Source organism: Chanodichthys erythropterus, chromosome 11 (genome assembly GCF_024489055.1).
Source record: "Chanodichthys erythropterus isolate Z2021 chromosome 11, ASM2448905v1, whole genome shotgun sequence".
Lineage (NCBI taxonomy): Eukaryota > Metazoa > Chordata > Actinopteri > Cypriniformes > Xenocyprididae > Chanodichthys > Chanodichthys erythropterus.
The window spans coordinates 57142316-57150388 of NC_090231.1; the positions used below are offsets into that span (position 1 = coordinate 57142316).

Below are 8073 nucleotides of genomic sequence, written 5' to 3' on the forward strand. Positions count from 1 at the left end.
TGTGACTTCATGTCCTGTTTTTGGTTCGTTTACATGTCTTTGGTCCATGTTGCGTTCATATTTTATTTGAACCGCACCAGAGTTCATTTGGAAGCAGACTGAGACCCATCTTTTCAAGGTTCTCGGTCTGCTTGTTTGGTGCGCACCAGGGTTCGGATGGCAGCGTTCACACTTATTCAAGTGAACCACAACACAGAGCAATCACACCAGGGTTCGTTATAAGCAAAACAAACATGCCAAGTTAATGTTCACTGTCCAGAGAGGAGAAGGAAAGAAGAAGAGCAAGAAGAGAACCTCAAGGGGCTGGGGTTGTAGGACAGCTATGTAAAGAATGCAGATGTAATTCCTGACTTTTGCCCAGTGCCCATCAGGGTTCCAACCTCAGCCCCTTCCAGTGATCATGAAACTAGACTAAACTAGCTCCTGTTAAAGATTTTCAGTTGTACCACATTGTGAGAGGAAAAACATTGAACATTCACTTTTTTTGTCCTCTGCTGAGATCTTTCAGCATAAAGTAGAAGTCCTGGAGTGCAAGGAACAGCAGATCCCCCATAAATATGTGTCCTTGACTGAGGAAGTCTACAGTACTGGGGCAGGATTGGTAATAAGGGTCAAGCTTTGGTACTAGCACAACTCAAGACTGGAATACTCTACACAACTTTTCAAATCTGAACAGATCTTAAAACACTAGGCATTAGACACTTACTGACTTTAAAAAAATGTTCTAGAGAATACTAAATGACTGAGAACACAACAAACTCACACAGAGACATGCACCTTGTTGCCAGGAGACGCATGACAGATGCAAACAGTATGAGTTCTAAAATCGCCTCAAAATATCAAAAGTGTTTGATATTCTCTGACTGCATGGAATCATTGTCAAATCAAAGTCTGTGCCCATTATAAGGCCAATTACTCCATCGATAGATGCCGACCGAAGGCAGTAAACACTTTGTTGGGTTTTGTTGGATCACTTCCATGTCTGGCATTGGATGGTGTTTGTTCTCACCAATTGAACATGTTCAGTCAGGATTTGTCACGTTATGGAATGTCTGAGAATTGAAGTGCTGTAGTCTGGTGATTGTCTGCATTGGTCGGCATCTGTCAGTGCAGTGTGAATTGGCCTATACACTACGTGATTTTCTATTTTCTTAACTCAAATCTGCAGACTAGCTCTTACTTTTGACAACTAGCGTCGACTTGTCCAGGGGTGTGTTTCCCAAAAGCATCGTTAGCTAACTATGGTTGCAAGTTCCATTGAACTCTATTGTAATTACGGAACTTGCGGACATAGTTGCTTTGGGAAATTCACCCCAGACTGTAAATCAGGGCAAAGGTTGTGTAGTGTATTCCAGCCTTTAATTGCCAGGGCTTTCCTCTCTAATGTGGCAAACTGATGCAGTGTGGAAGTCAGCCTCAGGCTATTGAAGATTAGGTCCTCTGGGAAAGAAGAGCACTGAAGCCCTCTCTTTTCTGTCGATCTCTAGGATAAATAGCAAAGAATAGTCTCAAGCATGCCGTTTTCTGTAAGTTAGGTTATCCGAGTTCATCATTTATTTGGCAGAAATGAACCAATGAATTTTTGCTGGTGGTCACATGTTGACTAATGGACTTACTTTTTCTGAATGTCTAAATAAATTACACATGGACACCAGGTTGCTTGAAGGACACATGCCAAATTTGACCCCTTGAGGGAGGCTGTAACGAGGAGAATCTCGTAAAAACCGTTTGAGTAAGGAAATTAAAATTTAACATGCTTTTTCTTTGCTACAAGTGCTAACATACTACAATATCAGTTGGACAGATGAACAAAAATGATTGCTTGCAGCCAATACTTGTATCCACAGCATCTGTTCTGCCAAATCTGCCAATTGGGGTCATTTTCCACCTGCTTGGACCCTTTTGATTGTCATGTGTGGATGTATTTGAAGTGTTTGCCATTCGTCTACTTCAGGAATCACAGTATAACATTCATTGATTACACTACATCCTGCTTATCAGGTCTTTTAGAATGCTAGTTATAATTAATCTTTCTGATAGCACACAAATTTCAATGAGGACAGCTGTTTCACCCTACTGTTAGCCAAAAGTGCTTTGGGGTTTTATTAGGGGCCAGGCGCTTGAGGTGCGTATTGTTTACCTTGGAGTTCTTCTTCTTCTTATTTTTCTACTTCCTCTGGCTGGGAGTCTATGGCAGCACCTAGAATCATGTGGAGAAAAATTCAGCATATTGTTCGGGGATAGTGTGAATAGTCCCCTGATCCGTTTTTGTTGTCACTCTTACTACAATGTTTGTCCAATTGTCACCAAATTTGGGTCAGATTTTTGAGTTAGATGTTTGGGCTATTCTTAACCAAAGGACCTTTGGGATTCTTAAGGTGGTGATAGAGGAAAAGGTTTAACCCAATATCCCAAAGGTTATAGGTTCAAATCCCACATATGATTATTCCAAAGCTGTACCTCTGTACTCTTTGCATCATACTTTTAGTACTAGAACCTACTTGATACTGTAATTGCAACCTGTTTCCCCTTAATGCTTTGGAATTTTTTGTGTCTCATGTCAGTAAACTTTGCAACATTCGTGATTAATGTGCCTTAAAAATTTTTCATGAGATGATGGTGAAATTCTGAACAAAGTCATAATGTGCATTTAGTCAAGCTCCTCAGTTCAAGTTCATTCCACTGTAGGCAAATGCAACACTGCTGTTGTTTTCTTGGAGAAAAATCCAGTGATGTCTTCAAAAGAACAGTGGATGCTCAAAGTAATTGGTTGCATGAAATCATTTAGAATATTGCAACAGGCAGAAAGCAGGTCAGATAACCATCACTCTTGTAAACACCACTGAATGACATTTGTCTTTTTTGAGAGTTTAATTATCAGCCGCTTGAAAGTCTCATCAAAAAATTCTAGAGAATGTATTCATTTTTTATCTGTGTAAATGGTGGTGTAATAGTGAGGAAAACCGGTTGATCACATCCTGACATTCAACGTAAATTGGGAGCAGCATCCTAGTACTGGCAACGTGGCATTTTGTGTAATTAACCTAATTTAGCACTCAGGATGTAGTGGTCATCATGACCAAGACAAAGCATTTCGATGCTGTGAATCACATTAATTTGTTAAACAAACTGCTTACTGTTTGAATACCTAGAAGTTTAATTAGTTTTCCTTGATTCACTATGAATCAGCCCGTTTACCACAAGCATCTACATGGATGCCAGCATGCTGACTTACTGTCAACTTCCTGTTGCTTTACTTTAGTACAAATAAACAAACTCATGACAAATGGTCATAAATGGTCAATAAAAGCAGGAATTATTTGCATTTAGAGGCTGGTGGTTCCAGAAGGTTACAAAACTATTTTGCAGGAACTTCAGTACGTCATGTCTTTGAGCTTTGATGACCCCCAGCTGTCGGCTGGCGCTGTCTTCCTCTCCTTCCCGTCCCTCTATTTCTTTCTGTCTTTCACAGTGAGACTGTAAATCTTCTTTATTTATATTATGTGTTTTGCTACTGAGCCTCTTGGGAGATTAAGAGAGAAGACCACCCATGAAGAGTACTTCACAGTGTCATCAGGCACATTAAGACTGAAGCATCATTCTTAATCGCAACCTCACAGCTTAAATGTCATTAGAAAGGTCTTTGCAATATGTCTGCTTTTGTTTCATTATCACTGTTTTTCTTTGATACACTTATCCAGAAGTTCGTAATCCAAGATGGCTTCTGTCACGTAATGACCACGATGGCCCGTTACCTCGTTATGCTGAAGGTCTTCTGGGACTGTTTTCTTTGCGTCGAGTGAATAGATGCTAGATGGCCTCTTAACCCATGGAGTGTATATCTGCATCCCAGTTCACATACTATCCATCCATGCCTCTAAATGCAAACCAGTCAGCTTCCTGTTGGTCAGCGCAGTGAATTTGCATAAAAAAAACTTGAACCTGATGTGAAATCTGTGAAGGGAATGACTGGGTTTTGCCCACAGAAATTCTCCAAACAGTGATAAATGTCTGCACCGGTCAACTGCGAGAGGCTTTTTCCTTTATCTGATTTGCAGTCTCAGCATTTTTATCACATTATTAAGTAGTGTTATTTGGCTTTTTTAAAGAAAAATCTGATCTTCCTATATGCAAATTTAACAGAGTTTACAATAGCGAAAGCAACAGATACGTGCTACATTTTATTCGTCATGAACTAATTTCAAGATCAAAGGCTGCAATAGGAGAGAGAGCAGAATCAGCACTGGTAAGATCATTTAGTCTCACTACGTTTACTGAAGGTGATTGTTTGTTGAGCGTCTAAGACTTACTATTAGTTTCATTTGCAGCAGTTTGTCCATTGGCTTGCTGAAGAGATACACCGCTACTCATCTGTGGCGTGTTGCAGTATCACTGCCGTATCTGGCTATAACATATACGGATGAGACGTTAAACAGAGGTCCTGACTCTCTGTGGTCTATAAAAATCCCAGGATGTCCTTCTTTTCATGACTGGATAGCTATCCGATCTAAGAAAATGCATGAAGTAATCAGGTGAAAAAAATCCAGCCAACATAAGAATATCATTCAGTCAATTTTTACCATTTTACTGAAATGTTCACAGGAACCTTTAGGTCATTCCTATGGGATGCATGCAAAGCTTGAGAGTTAGGAATAGTAACCCAGAGGGTTGATGCATGTTGAGGGCATTTGTATGCTATGTCAGGTCTTGATACATCACAAGGAAGAAAAGCACACACGTTTATGGAAATGACCCTCTGTTATGCAACCAAAACTTCAGTTGTGATTTCAGAAATCTTTTGTCAACCACACCGTCCAAACACATTTTATTTTTCTCGGGTGAGTATAATCACCCTGAACTGTATGTGGTAGTCTTGAAGTAAAGTCATTGAAAGTTCAAAATTCTCTCTGCACTCATTGTTTTAAACACGTATGCAGGACCAAGCATTTCAGGTGTTGTGTACTTTCCTAAAGCTACACCATTAAACCCACTTAATGTATAAATCATGACACACTGAAAGATATTTTTCTTTTATCAGATTGGAAGAGGCAGCACTGGAATGTATTTTTCTTCATAATTGAACCAAATCCTCCCAATAAGCTTGAAATGTGTTTCCCATCTGTGGGGGTATTTTAATCCTGTGCTCCCACTGATAAGATGCGGTGGATCTTGTGGCATGTTTTCACTGTCTGAGCAAATCAAATGGACTCCAGCACAGGGGGTTAGACAGCAGGGTTTGAGAGGTGGGCATCGATATGAGCTCGCAGGCCTGATGCTGACTCAAACCGGACAATTAGAAGCAGATTGTGAGCAGTGGGACGTGACTCGGGAAAACCTCTTCTTCTTATCAGCGAATGATAACGAAGTCTGCTTTTTGTCATAATTAAAGCTATATATATATTTTTTTTTTTTTCTTCCCCCCTGCTGTACCAAACCCATACCGAACTGTGACTTCAATACCAAGGTAAAATAATTTAACTTACTGAAACGTGAAATTTTGTCATTATCGTAATTTACGTCACACAGTTGGATGATCTTAGAAGTCGGGAGTTTATCACTCTGAGCATCTACAATGGCTCAATCATCTGTGACCCTCTTAGGTGGAAATTTCTAACCCTTTAACCCAAGCTCTGTCATATTCTGGGACTGTTTCTGAAGAGTGCTAGCCCTCTCGTATCGCACTGTCTGAAATACAGACTGTATAGCCAAATGACATTTCTCGGCTGTATAAAGCAAACCAGCGTCTCGCTAGTAAAGTTTTGATGGATGAGGAGTGCAATCAAGGGAAAGATGCCTCCTGTATGCTTTGATCACGCATTGTATTTATGCACACACATATTTCAGTAGATTTACATTGTTTCCACACACATTCAGGTCGGGGTGGGAGAAAAAAAACGATGCATTGCGATTCTCTCTCCAACGATTCTGGATAGATTCTGAGCTTTTAACCAGATTGCGCGATGGCACTAAATGTGCTTTAGAAACGCCCATATTCTGCTTGCTTCCAATTCCACACACACATGCACCACTCCAACATTCCGTAAAATAATCTTTCATAAAGTTCGGAAAAGTCGAAGCAAATTAAATTGAAAAGACATCCGCGGGCTTCATTGCACAGGATGCGCTGTGAGAAACGGGAGCTTTGTTTGATGTTACACTTCCGGTGCGCGGTCTCCCCGTCTGGATTTTCTTTATAAATGTGCTACAAAGTCATCATTTATCATTTGTCGTTTGGAATGCAGTGGACTTATATATATATATATATATATATAAAATATGAAACTCGCTAACAGAAGGCTAATTTGTTTAATGTACTTATGTATCAAAATGGTTTTATGACGCTAAATTAATGTAAACACAACCAGTTATGTCTTAAGGGATTAAACGGACAGGACAAACATACTTCTTACTCACATTCTTTCTTATATTTCAAAAAGAGATCTGTGAGTGAATGCAGCCTATTAGATCTCCCGCTGTCTGTGATGTCTGTAACAATCAAACAACAGTGAAGATGAGAGAGAAAAATCACTCAGATAATCATAAATACTGAAAGCACTCTTTGTTTATTGCTTGTAATATGTTTCTTTGCTCATCTTTATTATTTGCTACTTGTATGTTTTGAAGTTTTAAAATTTTTTAACATAGGCCTGCAGACCAACATAACTGTGTCAAGGTCTGTAACTTTCTTAAAATATCAAGTATTTTGTCCTTTTTACGACAAGGCAAGTTCAGGTTGTATAATGGCATGCGGTGTGACTGCCCAAAATCTAAAAACTATTAATACTTTTCACTTCATAGTTGTGCCACGATATTGTCATTACATTTAAAGATGTGTTGAAAATTTTATAAATCTTTGACTTAAATGATTTAAGGGCTGATGATGGTTTTAATTATCCAAAATCCAACTACAGTTCCAGTATGAAAATTCCTAGTTATGAATAGGCGATTCTCATCAAAAATGCGAGTAAAAATGGATATGGCCTAACAAGTAATTTTCTCTTCTCTCTTTTTTTTTAAACCAATATAACTACAAAAAGTATATTTTCTAAGTACCCTAGCTTTTATTTTTATTTTTGTATGTAGCTTGTGACCTACTACATTTTTGCCTAAATTATAGTTTATGTATTTTATCATTGATTTAATCCTCCCATTGTCCCATAAACTCAGTTTGGGTTGTACATGGTGTAATTACTGTGATTTGTTTTTTCACTGATTGCATCTTTGGATGTGATTATTTAGGAAATTGAATTTTCCAAAAAAAAACTCACATGGAGCCAATTCAACTCATAGACTAAAGCAGGACTTGTAATGTGAGCCTAAATTCATTCAAATAGCATTTCAGCCCTTGGGTCAAAACCCTTGCACAAAACAAACCCAAAACCTAGCCAATTTCCAAAAAGCAAAATCTATAAATAGACCAGCACCTCTGTTTTACTCCAGGTTCCCTTTGTGGTTTCATAACACCCAGCTTGAGTCACTCCTTTATTCATTATGCAAGTAATCTTAACTTTTCTCCATCCTTTACGGCTCTAACTCTGTCAACACACTGTCACGCTTTGCTCCTCTTATCGTTTTCTCTTGCTTGTTGAAAAAGGCAGCGCTGCTCGGATGACCTCACGAGCGTTACCACATCTGATGCATTGATGTGCATTTCTGTTTTTAGTTTCTTTTCTGAAACCGGACTGAGCCTGTATACTGAGCGACATTCACTTTATACAGACTAAGCTTGTCTACATAAGCTCAGCTTTATCAGTGATTCTGAGAACATACAATCATGTGATCTTTATGCATTATTTTCCAATGCTCTCTCAACTCCTCAACCTAGATATTTATCAGTGGAGAATAACAAAGAATTAAGAAACAGAGCCCTGCAATCCCCCATCAGACACTCTGTCCATCTCCTCTGAGGATTTTCAGTGTTCACTCTTTGCTGTTCTTTTTCCACTCTGTCAGGCAGTAAATAACTCACCCCAACTTGAAAGTACAAACTTGAAATAATGCTCTGTGAAGGAACAACTTTTAGCAACTTGTTACTTGGTTTTAATAAATATTATTTTAATCAGTCAAAATATA

At 38.8% G+C, this 8073-nt stretch overlaps 1 protein-coding gene across 3 annotated transcripts in view; it reads left to right on the plus strand.

The window, feature by feature from the left end:
- sbf2 (SET binding factor 2) overlaps nucleotides 1–8073 on the plus strand; it is a 158649-nt gene that overhangs the window by 42384 nt on the left and 108192 nt on the right. The window lies entirely within an intron of this gene.